Source organism: Herpailurus yagouaroundi, unplaced genomic scaffold (genome assembly GCF_014898765.1).
Source record: "Herpailurus yagouaroundi ecotype Mexico unplaced genomic scaffold, PumYag 165, whole genome shotgun sequence".
NCBI classification, from domain to species: Eukaryota; Metazoa; Chordata; class Mammalia; order Carnivora; family Felidae; genus Herpailurus; species Herpailurus yagouaroundi.
Window position 1 is genome coordinate 31,612,057 of NW_024412406.1, and position 22,683 is coordinate 31,634,739.

The following is a 22,683-nucleotide window of genomic DNA, read 5'->3' on the forward strand; positions in this document are numbered from 1 at the left end:
GCCCTCTTTGATATAGGAAGGTGAAGACTGTAAAACACAGTGAGCAGCTGAATTTTGCACCAGACCTGGCATCTTATACAGTGAAACATAAAATTGTTCTAGGAGGAATCAGAATCAGATTGCTGACCTACCTCTAGAAACACTCAGTTAAATCCACTAGTCACAAGCTCCATAAAGGCAGTGATTTATAGCTCATTCATATTTGAATGCCTATGGTTGACAGAGAACCTATTATACCTGATGAGTATTCAACACGTACTTTTGAATGGGTGAATGAATGAAAGCCACCAAATAAATGTTATGGATCATTTAATTTTCAAATGGAAAATCGGAAATACCCATAACATAATCAAAGATGCTCCCGCTATTCACTAAATAACCTCCACTCACACGTGCTCTAGAGGCAAACTAACTTAGATTAGAATTTTATTTAGAATAGAATCTAGAATGGGGATTCCAAGAACATCAATTCTTAGATCTACTACCAATAGCAATTTAAGATCCTTTCTCTTTTTATTTTCATACTTTTTTTGTAAAGATACGATACGTTATGCCTAGAATATTCAATATTCATACTTACTCAAAATTGTTTTTCTTCTGAAATATACTCAATATTCAATTCTACTGTGTGTGTGTGTGTGTATATATATATATAATATTATATCACAAAGTAACTAGATGCAAACAGAATTAACACAGCATTCTGGCATGGTCTTATAGTGTCCCTGGTTATTGGAGGACATAAATGTGAGAACATGAGGGCTAGCTGACAGGCCTACAAGCTGGACCCAGGCTACTAGAAGCTCCACACCTCTTCTCATGTTCTTGGAATGCACATCCCATCATTCCCACAACAGAAGTTTTTCCAAAGACAGCCTTGAGACAGCATAAAGAAGTGGCCTAATGCTCATTGTCCCCATCCTGCTACGCTCGCTTCTCTCCCAGGCTGCATCTGTGGCTTTATGAGGAGTTCCCTTTGATGACGTTGGTTGAGAATGAAAAAATTCAGGCTTGGTTTATAGGTGTAGCTGTGTGATATTATAGGCACTACGCACAGGTAGACAGATGGGGTGCTACACCCTCATTCTAGGAGAGTCCTGAAGGCAATAATAAAGTAAAATCTTACCGGTGGGCAGAATTTGGATCAGTATACCTACCTGGTTGCTCGGTTTGCCTGGAAGAAGAGATGATTTACGATCTGATTGATTTGTGTGCTGAGGCTAATGGCTTGGGTGAATGGTTAAGAATTTGAAGAAGTATGACAGGAATATCTTGACAAGGAGGTCTAGGAAAGGGGGATATGGGTGGTCCAATCTAGGATGGTGTAGAATGTGAAGATATTTGAATGATTTCAACAAGTGACTTCAGCAGAGGAATATTTTAATAAGGATAGGACAACCTATTCTGTTGATATCACTTAGTCTCTTTCCCTAGTCATTACTGTTATATCCTATGCGCTAGTGAACAAAATGGTCATGGAGGCAGTGATGGAGGCCATTCATGGGCTGAACAACATGGGTTTCCATTCATCCAGGCTGAACTGGATACAGCTACTGCTAATACGACACCATTTCCTGGGGTGATCAGCTAGCTGACAGGTGGCAGATTGTTTATATTGGACTGCTGTCATTATGGAAGGGGGAGCATTTGGCTCTTTGTGGAATAGATACTTACTATAGATATCAATTTACCTTCCCTAACAATGGTGCTTGTGTCAAATTACCATCCCTTTCTTTTTTAATTTTATTTATTTTTGAGAGAGAGACAGAGCACTAGAGGGGGAAGGGCAGAGAGAAGAAGACACAGAATCCGAAGCAGGATCCAGGCTCTGAGCGGTCAGCACAGAGCCCAACACAGGGCTCCAACTCACAGACCACACGATCATGACCAGAGCGGAAGTCAGACGCTTAACCAACTGAGCCACCCAGGTGCCCCTCAAATTACCCTTCATAAACTTAAAAAAATGCCTTCTTTAACACTATGGTATTATTCAGGATTGCTTTTGAGCACAGGGCAAAAGTGTGGCAAATGGTCCAAACGTACAAATTCTGTGAAACAATTGCATTATGAGTTTATACCGAAATGGCTTTATACAATTTGATGCTTCCTATTTTTTATTTTATCAGCTATATAATGAGCCAAGGAATACCACCTCCTCACAGGGCTAGTACAAAAATTAAATAAAAGTTTAAATACAGCACTTTGAAAAAATCATTTAGAAACTTTAAAGTGAAAGATTTAGTATTTAAATTCATTTAGTAACATTATTTGCTTATTATTTGATGGATGTTACATTGAACACTTCACTTGAATTATCCATTTATTCTTTCCATAACCCTATTACCTATGAGGGAACTAAGAGTCAGAGGGTTAAGAAGTTGTCAGAGGTCTGATAGCTGGTGAATGATGACATCAACTTTTGACCTCTGCAGTCTAAATCTAGAGATACAACTTTCAACACAAGCTACAAGTATTTCCTAAGCACACTTTACAACTTCATCACTTTATGAAAGGCATTGATCATCCTCAGAAAAATTAATGTCACAAACTATCCACTTGAATAAAAAAAAAAAGCCTCAAAGTGTTCTTTGTTACACTAAAAATGAACAGTCACAGTTTTAAAATATTGGTAAAAATTGAGAACCTCATGAGAATAAATAATCATGAGGAAAAAAGAATAACTCATAAATTCCATGAAAAATATATTTAAACCTGAACTGAGAGCATTTTAACATTTTTTTTTCAAGATGTTCAATATTATAGCAACTATAGCCATTGTTTTGCCTTTGGGGCTCCAATGTATATTGTTGAAACGATCTTTAAATGCAATATCAATGGTATTGAATTAATGAGGCATGAAGGAGGATATTTTAAATGGAGAATAAAGGAGTATATATATATATATATATATATATATATATATATATATTAGACCTCTATAAGAAGGGTTTCAGTGGAATGGTATTTCAGGAGTGAATAAATGAATAACAGTTTCAGGAATGACTAAGATATGAATATTTGGAAACACAGAATAGTTACAACTACTTTGAGGAGTTTGGCAATTTGAGGAAAACAGAACTTTCAGACTACGCTAGAGGGATAATAAGTGGAATTAAAGGAGGGGTTTTATTGTTAATTTTCAGACACAGCCATGTTTATATTGTGATGGAAACAAAGAAATAGAACAGAAGGAGACACTTGGATAATTCAGGAGGAAAGTCCTTAAGCTGGTGAAGAAAGATGGAATCCAATATGAAAAGGAAGTGTTTGGGGCTCAGATGGGAGCATAAACATTCCATTCACAGTAACAAGAGAGAGATAGGTAGGGATGCAGGCAGTTTGTCAGAGTTCCTCAGAAACAGACAAGGCAATTTACTTCTTATTGCTTCTCTTATAGTAAAGTGAAAGCAAGATTATTAGATATAAATGATGGGGGGAGGTTTGCTGAAAGTTTTGGGGAGAATGAAGATATAAAGAGTCAACTGAGACAAATGATTACTAACAAGTGATAGTTATGAGTTGACTGAGGTTTGGACTCAAAAATTAAAAGTGGACTTACCAGCATGAGTGTATGTTTTCCTCTACCCTATTCTGCTACTTGGGTAAGCAGATGGAAAGATATTTTAATGTTGGTTAAGGTTTTTCCCAGTGAGTATTAGAAAAGGAAAGAAAGGTAAAAAAAAAAAAATAGATTCACGATCGGTACTACACTGACACATTACGGAATCCAAGTTAGATAAGATGAATGTGAAGACATAACTGGTGACAGACAGTGATAAGGGCAAAAGGTTGATGGATTAGAAGTCCTCAGCAAACTCTAATATAGAGTCACTAAAGTAGGGGAATTGTAAAGGTAGCATATAGAGTCAAAAAACAGACTTTGGTGACGGTACAGCAAAAGGGGACAATGCACTCTTAGAAATTAACAGAACTGGTGGTTGTGGAAGAAGGGACAAATGACTGAAAGGGAAGAGGTGGAGACCTGAAAGCTCAGAGTTTCAGATCTTCTACATAAATGCTAACACACAGTGACTGCCCAAATCGTGTAGAAAAACACCATTAGACAGAGGCTAACATCTTTAGCGAATGAGCAACAGTGTCCACGTTTCAGTAGATGGTATCACCATGTATATTAGCAATAAAATCTGATGGAATGCATTGCAAAGGAGCAGCAGTCTATAAGAAAAGGAAGAGGGAACAAATCGGGGAAGCAACGAGCAAAGAGGAGCAAGGTGAACACATGTCCGCCTCTAGGCCTAGTGGCTCTTGAGCCGTACAAGAGGCAATCACATCTGAGAAGTCTGCAGAGGAAATATTGTCCCCAGGGGATGTCCAGATTAGAACTGGAGCATGAGGGTGAAGGGAATACTCGTGGCACTTGAAGAGATACAGATTTTGCTGCTGGCCAAAGTGAATAGTAGAGACAATAGTTGGAAGGTTCAGGAGATCAGGAAAGGTGGGGAGACTGGGCAGATTAGGAATTACGACCTTCTGGGATGAAAGGGTAAAAGGATCTGGTCCAGAGTTGGCCACCACTTGGTATGAAGCACTCGTGAATGTTGAGTTTCTCGGGACAGTGCCTCTGCGGAAAGAGGAGAAAGGAAGGTATCCATTGAGTCTGGTCTCCCCATGGTCAAAGACTTGTTTTGTGGATCGTCAACTCTTTTTGTTTTTGTTTTTGTTTTTTTTGATGTCTCATCTCACTCAGAAATGTCCAGGAAGGAGACAACAGCTGAAGGGTACAACATGCAGAAAGAAGATAAGGAGCTGGTGACTTGTACCTGCATAAACTATTTCCAAGTCCAGATAGACGTGACCACTGTAGGAGTGACTGAATTTGGAATCAGTGACCAAAACACATAGGTGAAACCAAGAGAGTGTGAAGTAATTCTAAGAGGTGGGTGTCTGTGTGTCTGTGGACACATATTTTTCAAGGAAAAATATTTTCTTGTTATGGTTGGGGCCATTTTTATCAGACATAATCATAAAATAATTTTCATTTAGTAACATCTACCCATATTTTATATGTTGATCTCTTCCATTTCATCTTCATTAATTATGTTATTTAACTGAGGACTCATTCCTCAGATTCTTCATACTCTGAACTACTAAATATAGTCGGGCCATGCAGTGAAAAAATATTGGATAGTTAACTGATTCCTGAAGAGGCATTCAGTTGATCCGCCATTATCTCAATATATAGATTAGGGGAAATGCCATTGGCAATAACAAAACCTGCCATCCATATATCAAAAGCTGGATGCTGCACTGAAATTAAAAAAAATATATGAAGTGCCATACAAATGACAGGTGAATATTACATATTCATTTCTCTCTGTCTCTTCAATACATAACAATTTAGACCAGGAGTCTCACTTTGTAGATGTCATTTGTTTTTAAAAGAGTTTGTTCATTTTGATCTAACTTTATAAAACAATCTTAAGTTCTTATTCAAATGTTACCACTTTGCTCCACAGAGTTCAGGAATTATATACTGTGACACACAGGTGTAGGATAATTTTGAAAATCTGGCTTCATTTTTAAATAGCACAATAATTCTTGTATTATGTCATGACATTCATTTCAATGGAACTGTGTTTCTTCATTGGGCCAACTGGCCTCTTCTCAAACTGTTGATTTTCCTCCAGTGTTATTTAAAAATTAATATGTGGAAACATCCAAATTGGACTTGTAAAAGACTAAAAGGTAATATAATTCAAAAGCACCTCATTTTTTATACATCTGTCACTAAGTATTATCCATCAGTAAAAAATCTTACAGATTTGAATTTTGCATTTTCTCACCTAGTTTAAAAAAGAAATTAAAAACCTGTTAACCAATATTCATTGTACTAGTGTCATTTTCTTCTCTAAATACTCAAAATGTTAACTTGTTGAATCAATGAATGTTGTAAATGCCAGTTAAACTCAATTCAATTAAAAAAATAATGAGAATGTATGGTATGCAAATAGCACCTTATGAACTCTCCTGAGCCTCCCTCTCTGCCTATTTATAGATGTGGAACAATGAAAATGCTAGCCAAATGGTTGCTCTTGGAGCTTTAGTATGTGCAAAAACAAGAATGCTAGAATTATATCAAGATAATGAAAAGAACCAGGGGTCAAATTTATGTTAAAGTCCATTAGGAAAATCAAACACAAAGTTCATGTCCAAATAGCTAGACGTAGTATCTGAGGGGTGCAAGGGACAGAAAAATGAGATGGGAGGCGAGAAGATGTGTAGAGACACGGAATCTGAGCCAGTTTTAGATAATTGGAAATCGTGCCCAGGTTAGTTGCCACCAGTAGAGACTGGAGACTCCTGGTTCTGACAGGCTGGATAAATTTAGCTGGACTAAACAGTATTGTTAGTAATAGAGTAAATCCAATACGCTCCCTTCAGGAGTTCACAATTTGGTAGGGAAAACAGACAGAAATAATCTAAAATGTCATCATGTATGTGTATAGGAAAAGAATAATTAATTAGGATTGGGACATCTGAAAAATTTGTGGAAGGTGGTAGGATTTGTGTTTGGTTCTTACACGATAAGGAGGCTTTCACTAGAGTAAAAACCATTCTTGGAAAGAATTAGTCCATACAGGAGCACCTGGGTGGCTCAGTCAGTTAAGCATCTGACTCTTGATTTCAGTTCAAGATATAGATCAAGATATAGATTTTTTCCATTCAAAAATAGACCAAGATAGGAAGAACCAAAATAATCATCAGAACATGGGTGAAAATACAGGAAGAGTGAATGGTTGTGGATGTTTCGAACAGCTGGTATTTCAAGAGTAAGAAATGTCCAAAGAAATTATGTGCCCACAGTTTGCTGAGAGGTTGTTGATCAAGTATTGACGAGGTCTACATACCATGAGTTGATGAAGAGGCCTCATATTGAATCTGTTCATCTAGGCATTATTTTGTGTTATTTATAATTGCATTTTCCAATTTGTTCACTCTAAAGCTTAAATGTTAGGCACCCCTAAAACTTCCTCCAGGTTCTCAGTTTTGGGGGGGGGAGGGAGGGAAAGGGAGAAGGAGGAGGAAAACAAGGTGGGGGAGAGTCAAGAGGGGCAAGGGGAAGAATAAGGAATCTCATCTGGTTTCTCCAGGGGCCACTTAGTCTTTCCTTCATAAAACTTCCCACTAATTATGACTACTTTTTTTTCTGTTTGACACACATAGATTTATTATTTTTAATTGAAAAGTTTTTCTTTAAATTTGAAGTTGAAAAGTTTTGAAAAGTTTTTTCTTTAAATTCCAGTTAGTTAACATACAGTGTCATGTCAGTTTCGGGTGGACAACATAGTGCTTCAACACCTCCATACATCGCCCAGTGCTCACCAGCATTCTGCGAGTGCCCTCCTTAATCCCCATCACCTATTTTACCCATTTAGGTCTTTTGTCCATTTGGAATTTATGACTACTTTAATTTTGTTAGTAACTCTTTCATGTCTGTGTCCCCCACCAAATATCCCTCCTGATGTATATTTGTTTGATACTGTGTTAATAAGCTCTATTGTTTTTTGGGGGGAAAATGTCTCTACTCACTATGAGAGTATATTTTTTAGGCGTGCTAATGTCCTGGTTCCTAATTTTTAAGAAGACACTAGAGAAGCTAAATATTTACAAAAACACATGAAATTTTAGAACTGACAGTATCATTTGCTGACCAGGATGTGGAATAGTAGGAGATCTCCTTCACTTCTGGTAAGAATGGAATGTGCCACAGCCACCTTGGAAGAATGTATAGGTTTTTACAAGACTCTCTGTCTTCTTACCATATGATACAGCAGTGGCATTACTAGATATCCAGCCAACTGATCTGAAAATGTATTAACCCTTCATTTAAGTTTATGGAAGCTTTCTCCATAATTTCCTTCAGGGGTAGGCGAATAGATAGACTGTGGTACATCTATATCGTGGCACATTATTTGGATAAAAAGGAAGCCACGGAAAAAAAACACGATGGCTCTTAAACGCATTTTGTTAAGTGAAAGGATTCAGGCTGAAAAGGCTACACGCTCCATGATTCCTATTGCACGACATCTGGGAAAAGGCAAAACCCTGGAGATGATGAAACAGAAACAAAAACGAAAACAAAACAAGAACAGCGGTCTCCAAGAATTCAGAAGGAAAGGAGGAGGGCGAAAGAGGCGAAGCACAGGGAATGTGGTTGGGTGGTTAAGACTCTGCATGACACTCTGGTAAGAGCCACGGGACGCCAAGTCTCTGAAACACCTACGGAACGTTAGTGCACAGTGAACCTGAAGGCAAATTAAATCAAGTGCGGGGCTCCTGTGTGCTCGGGGGGCCTCTCTGAGGGCACCCTTCTCCCTCCCACAGTCACCCCTGAGCCGGTCTCTTTGGCCAGTGTTTGCCTGATGGGCTGGTAATCCTTTAGACTTTGCCTGGGGCAACCAGTGTCTCTGAGCAGACGCTGGGAAGCCGGGGACTCCAGGGGCCCAGTTAGGCTGGACCGTGGGTTCTAGCTTCTGTAGCTCTTCCTCCGTGGGAAAAACAAGAGACTATGCTAGAGACAGGCCCTTGTGCGCAGCAGTAGGAAAGGCTACTGGTAGGAAATAAGGCACTGACGGCAGCAGAGGCTCTATATCCATGGGAATGGTATGAGCCATCTCCAGGAATAGTCTAGCCCCAATGCAAGGAAAGCAGCGAAAGTTGAAAACCTGGACAGGACTGAGAGAATGTGGACAGTATATGGACTAGGTCCATTCTGCCAAGCGGGCGCTGAATCCCTCCATCATTTTGGTTACCATACTCCAGGATTTCCCCAATGTTACTCTGTAGCTGTGATACAGGGACGAGTGCTAAAATCATTAGATTTATGACATTTCTTTAGACCTTTTTGTTGTTGTTTCCAGTATCACCAAAGGTATCTGATGGCGACCTAAAGATTTTCTTGTGAATCTTCTTCACAGGCAGACACAGATAACGTGACTATGTACCTTGAGCCCTGAGAGGCCACCAATAGTCTTCACGTGGCCGGAATTAACCAATCTTCTCTTTGCTGAATTTTCCAGAATAGGGGGGGATGGAATTACCATGACTAAAGCAACCTACATTAACCTGTTCATGAAAGAAAGCAATACCAAGAACTACTAGAAATCTACTCATACTGGCTGGGAAATGGAAAGGAGAGTACATTTTTTAATGTAGCCAGGTTTTTCTCAACTATGGGTGAATGTCTTTGAAATGCACAGAATGCTGCTCCAAAAATATGTTCATCAATTTATTAATTTTTCTGAAATATTTACTGGGACCCTATACCTCTTGGCATGATGGTAGATCCTGGGGTTACAAAAAGAAACTCTGATGTCTTCCCTGGAACTCTCATGAAAACAGAAAGCAAACAAAACCAAAACAGGAGTCAGCAGGGCACCACATGGCTCTGCACCCTGGCCAGGAGCCACACCTCCCACAGGCAACTTATTCAGTCAAATCCCTGTTTAAAAAGGTAGATGGGGAGCACAGCTTGGCCAAAAAACATTAAGAAAGTTTTGTGTCCAAGGCTAAGCTTCTTTTGTGTTTGATAATTGTGTCACTTTACCCAGGATAGACAATAGAGCCAGCAAAACCCAAAATAAGAGATGTTTGATCACCGAAGCCAATGACTAAACTCACAAAGAGGACTGAAAGCACTGGGGATTTGACTAACAATTCCGGTGGCAAATGGGCCCAGAGATGTTGCGCCCTGGTAACAGATGCAGCATGCGACACAAAGGGAATGGGCTGCAGAAAGACCAATGGAAATATGTCAAGAAGAAGAAGAAAAAATCAGATGCTCAGACATCCCTGACAGCACAGAAAAGCAGTACGAGCATAAAACCTATATATTCAAATATTAACTGTTCATATTATAGTAGTCTTGTTCTGGCAATTTAAAAAAAAAAAAAGCCCAGGAAAATTCCTTTAGCCAAGTAGAGAGGGCAGGCGGCACAAAGCAGGGACAGGTGACCAGGCTGGGACAGCTGCTCACCCAGTGGACATCCAGGTTGCACTTGCTCATGGGGCTGTTTTCCATTCAAACATAAAGCCCGGTGAGCTTTCCATGTGGACAACTATGAGCATGAATACTTGGGAGGCACAAGTGAAATTCTACAGGTCGGGTCAGAGACTAGAAAAAAATCCAGTGACAGGACATGCTAAGACGTGTCATTCTTGAAATAGTCTATATGTGCCAAGTGGTGAGGTGTTGGGGTGATAGTGGAATTTGTGGGGTCTGGAGCCGGCGGCCAAGAAAGAATTCTTGAAGATGTTTTTGGTGCAAAAAAAGCGATTTTATTAAAGCACGGGTATAGGACCTGTGGCCGCAAGAGCTGCCCCTGGACCGTGAGGAGGGACTGGTTATATACTGGTTATATGGAGTTGGGGGAGGTAAAGTCAGGGGAAGTTTCCAGTGAGACTTTCGTATGGTAAAGAAGACTCACAGGATACTGGAGGCCTAACTATTGTCAAGCTAAGGTTGTTTTTCCCTCTAGCAAAGCATTAGCATTAAGACAGTAGAGAGTTCTTGGAGCAATTTACTCTGCTTGCCTCAAATATTTGTCAATGGGTTGCAGGTTATAAGGAAATTGAGTTCTGTCTGCCATTTCCTTCTGCCTTTGTTTCCCACATCACTATGGAGGGATGATGTTGGGGCTCCAGGAAACGGAGTCTATAGGTTTCTGGAGATTAGCCTATTGATAAGATTGCCCTTTTCTTGTGATTCACTAAGATATTTGTAAATAGATGGAGACTCGGGCCCTGTGGGACTATGATCTCCCTCAGTTAACCATTTGTTTCTCCCCTTTCCTTTGTTCTTGGCCAGCCAGGAGTGCCCAAGGGATATCACACACCTGGGGGGGGGGGGAAGAAGGCAGAGGGGCAGGGTTTGCAGCCTCTTATGCTCCCTCATCACCAAGTATCAGAAAATAGGCCATGTGGGTAGGCTGTGTGTTATTAGACCACATTTAGTATTTCTCCTCTTTACTCATCCTGTCTCAAAACAATATCAATTGAGACGTGTTGCTTGCCAACAAATTATGTTAAACTAAAAAAAATTTTTAAAAAACATGAAAGCAAAGATATCTACCTCAGAAAATAGAAAAATGTTTGAAATGTATTTAGAGATATTTTTAAAAATAAAATATTAACTATTGTTTGTGAGGTGCTGTGACGATGGAACCACCATCTTCAAATGACTTTTCAGTACTCTTCTTCCCGCCTTTCTCCCTGCTTTCATTTATGATATGTAACTTTCCTCAGGCTACAGACGGAATCTGCAGGGTATGATATTCTGAAATCCTGTCCAGCGAGCTTTCCACAAGGGTGAAGTGAAAGCATACAGGGGCCAGGCCTGACACCGGAAACCTCAGTAGGTAACAGACAATGTCTCTTGCAGAGCAATCGCTTGCCCCTTTCTGGCGAGCACAGCATAGTTTTGGCAGTTCCCACTTCTTTTATGTGTTTAATTTTTTTAAATCTTCATTTATTTTTGCAAGAGAGAGAGGGACACAGCATGAGCAGGGGAGGAACAGAGAGAGAAGGAGACACAGAATCCAAAGCGTGCTCCAGGCTCTGAGCTATCAGCACAGAGCCCGACGCGGGGCTGGAGTCCACGAACTGGGAGATCATGACCTGAGCCGAAGTCGGACGCTTAACTGACTGAGCCACCCAGGTGCCCCTGAGTTCCTGCTTCTATGGTTCGCTCTCTGCCTCTGTTTAAGTTAACACTTCCACATGGGCTTCCAAACGAAGGCCTGAAATGCCAAAGAATCACAGGCTTCCAGGAAACAGTGATAACCATCAGGTTTGTAGGGTTTGGGGGAGAGAGGAGCGGATTCAGAGGCAAGGAAAGGCAGTGGTAGAGAGGCCAAGTAGTTGTAGAACACCCACTCCTGTTTCAATAACATTTTTTTATCACCCCTCTCCTTCATCTTTTGGGCTTGCCTGTGATATTTTATTTGAAGAAAAGACCTAACTATGCACACAGTCTAGCAATGAAAAATCATTTGAAAGCCTTGAGTATAATTTTCTGCTGCACTAGAATGTGTTCTTTGTGCTTCCTCGGAAAATGTGCATTAGAATTTTCTGAGCTTATGCAAATGTCGACAATGATTTGTGTTTTAGGAGGAGGACAAAGACTACCTGCACTCGGGTGGTTAGGGATCAGGATTCAGTGAGAAAGGAAGTTTTAGGGATCCATCCCTATCTGGGTGCCGCCGTGATTAACAGAGCACTACGCGGCTTCCATTAAATATTATTTTTAAATATTTAGAATATTCAGTACCCAGAACAACTCTAGATCTAATTGCTTGTAATCTTAAGTGGCTCCGAACCTTGCCGCACTCCTTGAGAACCCAGGCTGCGACATCCATTTATAGGCCAGCTGCGCAAACGCATCTCTGGTCCTAGAGCTCTATGGTCCTCGTGACACACGGACATATACGCAAAAGCGTTCCTGCCATTTTAATATTACGCTTAAATATAACTTAATACCACAATATGTACACAACACGCCTTTCAGTGTTAACCTTCCTTTAAACATAATAGACGACGATGAGTTTCATGATTCTCACTGAAACCACAACGCAAGTGCTCGCATGACAGGAAATAAGAACTCAAAGACACTGTGAAAATTGGTGAGGAAAGTAGCTCTAGTGACTTTAATCCTAACCTTTCGTGACCATGTTCTGCTTTTTCTAGCAAATAGAGTATGAGCCCTTCCAAAAGTAACATTTGTCCCAGCGCTGAAGTCAGAGACATACTCAACTCCCACCTGCCTGGCCTATGACTCAAGTTCCCTTACTGAAAGCATGTTTCATTTACTTTACAAATTTTCATTACACTTTCTCTTCCTCTCTTCTGAATAAACAGCAAAGAACGTGATCATCCCCAGGACTCTGGTGTTGTGAAGCATTTTACAGCATTTTGCCAAGGCCCCCCTTGTTGGTCACCCATTTACCCTTTCTCCAGGACCGCAGGCTCACAGCAGTGTGGGACATCAGTTCTCACCTCGGTGAGAAGTCATGGACCCCTCGCCTCATGAAGCAAGCTTTAGAAAAAACTAATTTATATTGCTCCTTCCTCTAAATGGTGCTCATTGAAGGAACAACCTAAATTTAATACAGTTGCTTAAATAAATATGGTGGAAAGCTACGTCCAAACATAGTCTAACACTGAACACTGCCACGTGTTCAGAGTGCTGCTGCCCCTCCCGAAGTCAGGAAAGTAAAAACAAAATGAGTTTTGTTATATGGTTCTAGAGCAAAGAAGCTTCATAAAGCTTACTACTGAAGCGAACAACTTAAAACAGAAATGTAGAAAAATGATTATTGTTTTCATTAAATGACTCACATTCTTGAACAGTAACGGTCTTACCTGAATTTAGGTAGAGCAATTATTTTCCCTTTTCAGATGTCACTTCTCTGGCAATCTCAACATTCTGGAGAGCAGTCTAGATGCAAAAGCAGAAATAAAAAGTCCTATGAGCATTCAAAATAGAAGCAATAAAATCTACACACCGAAATGTGCTCACTTTATCCGTAAGGAAGACATGCATCCCATTTACATGTGTAACATACTCGATTTTTACCAGATTTCTTTGTGAATTTCTGGGAGTAACTCAAAACCATGTGAATCATCAAGAGGGAAAATAACATGATGAGTATTTCCCAAATGGCTAATGTTATAAGACTGAATTCTGCAGAACACATTTTGGGGAAATTGGCTTATAAAAAAAAGTCCAAAAGCATATTTGGTAATCTGCCCAACATTGTATCTGCCAGTAGTTGGCATTTGGATATAAGCTGCCGATTCCACAGCCCTTAGAATTAGACTCCGAGTTTAAATTATTGATAATATTTAAAAGCACTCCTTGTGAGGAATGGCGTATTGATTTGATGCCATGAAGTGATTATTTTTAATGAGGCATAGCTATTAACTCGGTTTTATCATGAAGGAGAAGGGGGTTAGCTTCTACACGTCCAGGCCTGGGCAACAGCTTGCTAATTCCAAAGGCCAGAATGATGTGTCAGCTTTGGCCACTTCATTTTTAATGCTCCCGTTTATGCTATTTGTCCTCTCGTGAACTCAGTTGTAGTTTTGAGTACTCAGTAGTACTACTTTTGAGTAGTACTCAGTTTGTACTACTTTAATAAAAGGGTAGGCAGGTGAAATGTCACACTGAATAGAGCAGTCCTTATCAAAACAAGTTCCAAAGGCATACAGCTGGCTGCAGAGAAACTGCGTAGCGCATCAAAGATACATCTCTGATTCGACAGATGCATCCAAATTCTGAACCCGAATCAGATTTATCCAGAGGCCTATGAATATGAATATATGACTTTTTAATAAGCTCCACAGAGAAATCTGAATCTCAGCCATGATGAGAACCCTAAAGAGCATATAAGCTTCTGGGCTATGGTAGGAAGAATTCTTGATGGCCCTCTAGAATCCCACGCCCTCGTGTCCGGGCACCTGTAGGATCCCTTGACCGCGATCCCATGACTGTGGGCTGAGCTTGTGGCTTTGCTTTGTTTGTTTGTTGGAGGGTTTGTTTTTTTTTTTTTTATGCTTTTAGTTGGTTTTATTTTTTTGAATATAATTTATTGTCAAATTGGTTTCCATACAACCCAACAAGTGCCCTCCTCCACATCCATCACCCACTTCCCCCTCTCCCCCACCCCGCCATTAACCATCAGTTTGTTCTCAGTATGTAAGAGTCTCTTACGGTTTGCCTCCCTCCCTCTCTGTAACTTTTTTTCCCCTTCGCCTCCTCCAGGGTCTTCTGTTAAGTTTCTCCAGAACCACATGAGTGAAAACATATGGTATCTGTCTCTCTCTGCCTGACTTATTTCACTTAGCATAATGCCCCCCAGTTCCATCCATGTTGTTGCAAATGGCTGGATTTCATTCTTCCTCGTTGCCAAGTAGTATTCCATTGTATTAAACCACATCTTCTTTATCCATTCATCAGTTGATGGACATTTAGGCTTTTTCTGTAAGTTGGCTATTGTTGAAAGTGCTGCTATAAACATTGGGGACAAGTGCCCCTACGCATCAGCACTCCTGTATCTCTTGGGTAAATTCCTACCAGTGCTATTGTTGGGCCATAGGGTAGATCTAGTTTTAACTTTTTGAGGAAGCTCCACACTGTTTTCCAGAGCAGCTGCACCAGTTTGCATTCCCACCAAGAGTGCAAGAGGGTTCCCGTTTCTCCACATCCTCTCCAGCATCTATAGTCTCCTGATTTGTTCATTTTAGCCACTCTGACCAGCGTGAGGTCATATCTCAGTGTGGTTTTGATTTTGTATTTCCCTGATGAGGAGTGACGTTGAGCATCTTTTCATGTGTCTGTTAGCCATCTGGATGTCTTCTTTAGAAAAGTATCTATTCATGTCTTCTGCCCAATTCCTCACTGGATTATTTGTTTTTTGGGTATTGAGTTTGGTAAGTTCTTTATAGATTTTGGATACTAGCCCTTTATCCGATATGTCATTTGCAAATATCTTTTCCCATTCCATCGGTTGCCTTTTAGTTTTGTTGATTGTTTCCTTTGCAGTGCAGAAGCTTTTTATCTTGATGAGGTCCCAATAGTTCACTTTTGCTTTTAATTCCCTTGCCTTTGGGGATGTGTCACGTAAGAAATTGCTGCGACTGAGGTCAGAGAGGTGTTTCCCTGCTTTCTCCTCTAGGGTTTTGATGGTTTCCTATCTCACATTCAGGTCCTTCATCCATTTTCAGTTTATGTTTGTGAATGGTGTAAGAAAGTGGTCTAGTTTCATCCTTCTGCATGTTGCTGTCCAGTTCTCCCAGCACCCTTTGTTAAAAAGAGACTGTCTTTTGTTCATTGGATACTCTTTCCTGCTTTGTCCAAGATTAGTTGGCCATACATTTGTGGGTCCAATTCTGGGGTCTCTATTCTATTCCATTGGTTTATGTGTCTGTTTTTGTTCCAATACCATACTGTCTTGATGATTACAGCTTTGTAGTAGAGGCTAAAGTCCGGGATTGTGATGTCTCCTGCTTTGGTTTTCTTCTTCAATATTACTTTGGCTATTTGGGGTCTTTCGTGGTTCCATACAAATTTCAGGATTGTTTGTTCTAGCTTTGAGGAGAATTCTGGTGCAATTTTGACTGGGATTGCATTGAATGTGTAGATTGCTTTGAGTAGTATTGACATTTTAACAATATATATTCTTCCAATCCATGAGCATGAAATGTTTTTCCATTTTTTGTATCTTCTTCAATTTCCTTCATAAGCTTTCTATAGTTTTCAGCATACAGATCTTTTACATATTTGGTCAGGTTTATTCCTAGGTATTTTATGGGTTTTGGTGCAATTGTGAACGTGATCAGTTTCTTTATTTCTCTTTCTGTTGCTTCATTATTGGTATATAAAAATGAAACTGAGTTCTGTACATTAATTTTGTACCCTGTGACTGCTGAATTCATGTATCAGTTCCAGCAGACTTTTGGTGGAGTCTGTAGGGTTTTTCATGTAGAGTATCATGTCTTCTGTGAAAAGTGAAAGTTTGACTTCATCTTTCCCAATTTTGATGCCTCTTATTTCATTTTGTTGTCTGATTGCTATTGCTAGGACTTCCAACACTATGTTAAACAACAGTGGTGAGAGTGGACATCCCTGTCATGTTCCTGATCTCAGGAGGAAAGCTCTCAGTTTTTCCCCATTGAGGATGATATTAGCTGTGGGCTTTTCATAAATGGCTTTTATGATGTTTAAGTATGTTCCTTCTATCCAGACTTTCTTGAGGGTTTTCATCAAGAAAGGATGCTATTTTCTGTCAGGTGCTTTTTCTGCAAGTATTGACAGGAACATACTGTTCTTATCTTTTCTTTTATTAATGTGATGTATCACACTGATTGATTTGTAAATATGGAACCAGCACTGCAGCCCGGGAATGAATCCCACATGACCATGGTGAATAATTATTTTTATATGCTGTTGAATTCAATTCGCTAGTATCTTATTGAGAATTTTTGCATCCATATTCATCAGGAATATTGGCCTATAATTCTCTTTTTTTGCTGGTGTCTGTCTCGTTTGGGAATCAAGATAATACTGGCTGCGTAGAATGAGTCCGGAAGTTTTCCTTCCATTTCTATTTTTTGGAAGAAATTGAGAAGGATAGGTTTTAACTCTGCTTTAAATGCCTGGTCGAATTCCCCAGGGAAGTCATCTGTTTCAGGACTCTTATTTGTTGGGAGATTTTTGATAACTGATTCAGTTTCTTCGCTGGTTGTGGGTCTGTTCAAATTTTCTATTTCTTCCCGTTTGAGTTTTGGAAGTGTGTGGGTGCTTAGGAATTTGTCCATTTCTATCAGGGTGTCCAGTTTGTTGGCATATGATTTTTCATAGTATTCCCTGATAATTGCTTGTATTTCTGAGGGATTGGTTGTAATAAATCCATTTTCATTTGTGATTTTATCTATTTGGGTCATCTCCCTTTTCTTTTTGAGAAGCCTAGCTAGAGGTTTATCGATTTTGTTTATTTTTTTCAAAAAACCAACACTTTGCTTCATTGATTTGTTCTACTGTTTGTTTGTTTCTTTGTGTTTTTGGTTTTTTGTTTTGTTTTTTTTTTTTTTTTTTTTTTTGATTCTATGTCATTCATTTCTGCTCTGATCTTTATTATTTCTCTTCTTCTGTTGGGTTTGGGGTGTCTTTGCTGTTCTGCTTCTAGTTCCTTTAGGTGTGCTGTTAGATTTTGTATTTGGGATTTTCTTGTTTGAGATAGGCCTGGATTGCAATGTATTTTCCTCTCAGGACTGCCTTTGCTGCATCCCAAAGTGTTTGGATTGTTGTATTTTAATTTTCATTTGTTTCCATATATATTTTAAATATTTCCTCTAATTGCCTGGTTGACCCATTCGTTCTTTAGTAAGATGCTCTTTTACCTCTGTGCTTTTGGTGGTTTTCTAGACTTTTTCCTGTGGTTGATTTCAAGTTTCATAGCACTGTGAACTGAAAGTAGGCATGATATGATCTCAATTCTTTTATATTTATTGAGAGCTGTTTTGTGACCCAGTATGTGATCTATCTTGGAGAATGTTCCATGTGCACTGGAGAAGAAAGTATATTCTGTTGCTTTGGGATGTAGAGTTCTAAATATATCTGTCAAGTCCATCTGGTCCAGTGTATTGTTAAGGGCCATTGTTTCTTTACTGATCTGTGTCCAAATGATCTGTCCATTGTTGTAAGTGGAGTCTTAAAGTCCCTTGAAATTACCATTCTTATTAATAAGGTTGCTTATGTTTGTGATTAATTGTTTTATATATTTGGGGGTTTCCATATGTGGTGCATAAACATTTATAATTGTTAGCTCTTCCTGATGGATAGACCTTGTATTTATTATATGATGCCCTTCTTCATCTCTTGTTACAGTCTCTAATTTAAAGTTTAATTTGTCTGATTTAAGTATGGCTACTCCAGCTTTCTTTGGACTTTCAGTAGCATGATAGATAGTTCTCTATCCCCTCACTTTCAATCTGAAGGTGTCCTCAGGTCTAAAATGAGTCTTTTGGTTGGCTCATTTAGTCCATTTACATTCAGTGTTACTATAAAAAGATATGGGTTTAGAGTCATTGTGATGTCTGTAGGTTTCATGTTTGTAGTGATGTCTCTGGTACTTTGTGGTCCTTGCAACATGTCACTCACAGAATCCCCCTTAGGATCTCTCATAGGGCTGGTTTCATGGTGATGAAGTCCTTCAGTTTTTGTTTGTTTTGGAAAACCTATATCTCTCCTTCTATTCTGAATGACAGGCTTGCTGGATAAAGGATTCTTAGCTGTATATTTTTTCTTTTCATCACATTGAAGATTTCCTGCCATTCCTTTCTGTCCTGCCAAGTTTCAGTAGATAGGTCTGCTATTTTATGCAGGCCTATGCATCTACCTTTGTACGTTAAGGTTCGTTTCTGCCTAGCTGCTTTCAGAAGTCTCTCTTTATCCTTGTATTTTGCCTGTTTCACTATGATATGTCATGCAGAAGATCGATTCAAGTTATGTCTAAAGGCAGTTCTCTGTGCCTCTTGGATTTCAATGTCTGTTTCCTTCCCCAGATTAGGGAATTTCTCAGCTGTGATTTGTTCAAATACACCTTCCACCCCTTTCCCTCTCTTCTTCTTCTGGAATTTCTATGATACGGATGTTGTTATGCTTGACTGCATCACTTAGTTCTCTAATTCTTCCCTCGTGGTCCTGGAATTTTTTATCACCCTTTTTCTCAGCTTCCTCTTTTTCCACAATTTTATCTTCTAATTCACCTATTCTCCCCTCTGCCTCTTCAATCCGCACTGTGGCCGCCTCCATTTTATTTTGCACCTCATTTATAACATTTTTTTAATTCATCGTGACCATCTTTTAGTTCCTTCATCTCTGCAGTAATAGATCCTCGGCTGTATTCTATGCCTTTTTCAAGCCCAGCGATTAATCTTATGACTATAATTCTAAATTCTTGTTCAGGTATATTGCTTATACCTGTTTTGATCAATTCTTTAGCTGTCACTTCTTCCTGGAATTTCTTTTTGAGGGGAATTCTTCTGTTTCATCATTTTGGCTACTTTTCTGTCCCTTATGTGTTTTAAAAGCTTGTTATGTGCTCTGCACCTGCAAGCACTGCTATAAAGTAAAGGAGGGCTATACACTGTCCAGGGCCTGGGCCTTCAGGAGGTGTATTTTGGAGAGTTTTACTTGCTCTCTGTTGTTGTGACTTTGGTTACTTTATTTCCCTTCTTGTAGTGGTTTTTTGGACCCTCCATGAGGTGTGCTTTGATTTGTTCCTTGAAGTAGCCCTCCACTATGGGCTCTGGGACTGATCCCTGAGGCTCCACCTTGGTGACTATAGGGGGAAAAATGGTGATCCCTCAGTCTCTTCTCCATGGACCTGGTGGACTCCATTCAAGTGGTCCTCACTGTGCTGAGGGCACAGACAGGGCGATCCTTCTTGCTCCACCGACTTCCCTGAGCCTGAACTTGTCTAGGATTCCAAGTCCCGCTCCCGACACTCTGGTACTGGGGAAGTGCCTCTCTGTGTGGCCCGGTTTGTGGTCCCGGCTGGCTTTGTCTGTGCTGCCACACTTCAGGGAAGACCGCCTTCTCCTACTGTGGACTGCACTGCTGACCTCGCCGCTGAGGCCTGGGGGTGGCGGACGCAGGCAGGCTATGTCCTGTCCCAACGCGCTCCAGGGAGGCGGCCGCTTTCTCCTGCTGCAGACTGTGCCCCTGACCTACCACTGCACCCAGGCCCCTGGCTCTCCTCCTCCCCGGGTGCCTGAACAGGGAGCCGGCCCCAGTCCAAGAGAGCCCTGCAGTTAGAGATGGGATCCCTCTCCGTCTCGGTCAGAGGTTTGTCTCTTGTTCAGATACAGCCCTATGCTTCCCCAGCCGCTGTTTCTCTTCCCTCTGTCTCTCTGCAGAAGGGGGTCCCTACCTTCCGTGCCCATGCGGCTTTTTTTTTATATCCCCCAGTTCACAATCACCCACCTATAGCCTGTCAAGGATGTCCCAGTGTCTCCCTCTTAGACTCAGTCTCTTTTCTTCCCAGACTCTTGGAGTTCAAAGTCCTTTGGCTTCAGCACTTAATTGTTTGAGAGATGTGAGAAGTACAGATTCCCCTACTTCTGTCATAAGCTCCCGAATCAGTTAATTTTGAATTAACCAACTTGAGGGAGATTTTCTTGAGTAGCCAGACTTGGCTGAGGGAGGGGAGGTCTTACGAAGGGTCATAGGTTCAAACTGGGGAAGATTCTTCTCCTGGCTATGAAGAAGTAAGCGGCCTTGTTAGGGACGACCATATGCCTACCAGGAGCTCAGAGCAACACTGGCTGATAGGCGACACAAAAACAGGGAAACCAGTCCCCAAACACAAAAATCTGGATTCTGTGAGTGACTTCTATGGATTTGAAGAAAGACCCTGATGTCTGCATAACATAGCCCGGTTGACACATGATTGTAGCTTTAGAAGATGCTGCATGTGACTAAGGTTATTTTTTTAATTCAGAAGTTTGGTGATTCAGAATTATGTATTAAGTGAGAATAGAATCATTCACAGTACAACTCTCAACACTATCTCAAGATATACAAAATTTAAGCCTCTGTTGTTTCTTTAGTTATTTTCCATGAACTAATTATTTAACCTGATCCCATTTTCACCATTTCTTTTCTTCTCCTGATGTATTCCATGGGGTTTATTTCAGGAATGGGAAATATGCATCAGTGTTCTCCAATTAAAAACAAACAAACAAATAAAACATGGCCTTGCTCCATAAGACCCTGTTGAAGTGTGAGACAAGGAACACTGCTTACAGAACATTGTGCTGTCATAACCTGGTGGCTGTATGCCTGGTCTCTGTGGGTATAGGGAAGAGCTGATTTTAGTCTTAAGTGGCCATTCTTGCACCCCCAGGTGTGAGCAGTACCAAGTATGACAAGCAGAAGAGGGAGAGGAAACCCGATGGCTGCATGTCTCACTTTATGTCTTTTGTTCAGATACTTACCAGCTTCAGGTCCACAACCACACACTGATGTCTACTTGGGTGCCCCACACAGACTTTAACGTGACACCAGATAAAAACTAAAAGCCAAAACAATAATCAAATAACCAAAAGGAGAATTTGCTAAAGCTATTAAACACCTAAAAAAGGTAGGTTGAAAAATTTGTTACTTAAGAAAATCCAGGAAAGGAGGGAGACAGAGTTTCTGCCCACTGAGAAATACAAGGCAAAAGGAAAAAAAAAAAAAAAAAGAAAAAAGAAATTCCAGGGACCTCAATACCTGGATACTCAGTTCCCTGAGTGATCTGCCTTTCTCTCTGTGCCTTTCCAGGTCTTAATATGAATGATTTACATATGATATCTAGGAGTGTAAGCTGTACTTAACTGGAAGAAATAGGCAAAACTTACTCTACCCAAGTTTCTTTAGAAACAGAAATCCAAATCCATTTGTTGATTTAGGAATGGAATAGAAAAATTTTAAATGAGAAATTTAAGAGAACACGTGTGACCTTAAAATACACATCCTGGACTTCAATTATGGGCATGTCATGTAACAGAGATATAGTCCTACCACCTGTTTGACCAGTGCTGGCTGCTCGTGGCATAAATTGTTATTCACTGAAAACACCATAACACTAATGCCATTGAAGAAAACAAATTTAGGCATGAGTATGGAAAAGTTAAAGAAAGAAAATTAAATAAATGAAATCTACAGTGTTTCAGAACACCACTCATCTATATACACATTTTAAACGATCATTATTTAATGAGGCAAGACATTATCCAAATAGTACTTGGGTTTCAACATAGACTTTCTTCATAAACTTGTAAGACAAAGCATCGTTATTTAACTGGAAAGTAAATTTTGACGTGTGCAAAACAACTTTTTTTCCATTTTATGAACAATAATAATTTCACAAGTCAGAGCTTTTAAAAGGGAAGGTTTGTCACTATTAGAAAAATACTATCAGCTTTGATGCTGCAAAAAGAAACACACAAACTACAATCAATGTCCACACCACTGTGGGAAGCTTTCTTCTTGCCCAAATTTACTCTAACACCCTGTCGTAGTTAACAAAAGGCATTTTGTGTCCTCCAAACAAGAGTCTTTTGTTACAGAATAAAGTACGTTGTAACAGAATGACAACCTCAAATTATACGTGCCAG

At 40.0% G+C, this 22,683-nt stretch overlaps 1 protein-coding gene across 4 annotated transcripts in view; it reads right to left on the minus strand.

Moving 5' to 3' along the window:
* SNTG1 (syntrophin gamma 1) overlaps positions 1-22,683 on the minus strand; it is a 916,326-nt gene that overhangs the window by 576,687 nt on the left and 316,956 nt on the right. For all 4 annotated transcript variants that reach the window (XM_040487820.1, XM_040487818.1, XM_040487819.1 and 1 more), the window contains one exon: positions 13,381-13,456. The gene's annotated coding sequence lies outside the window, so the exon portion shown is untranslated. The remainder of the gene's footprint in view (positions 1-13,380; positions 13,457-22,683) is intronic.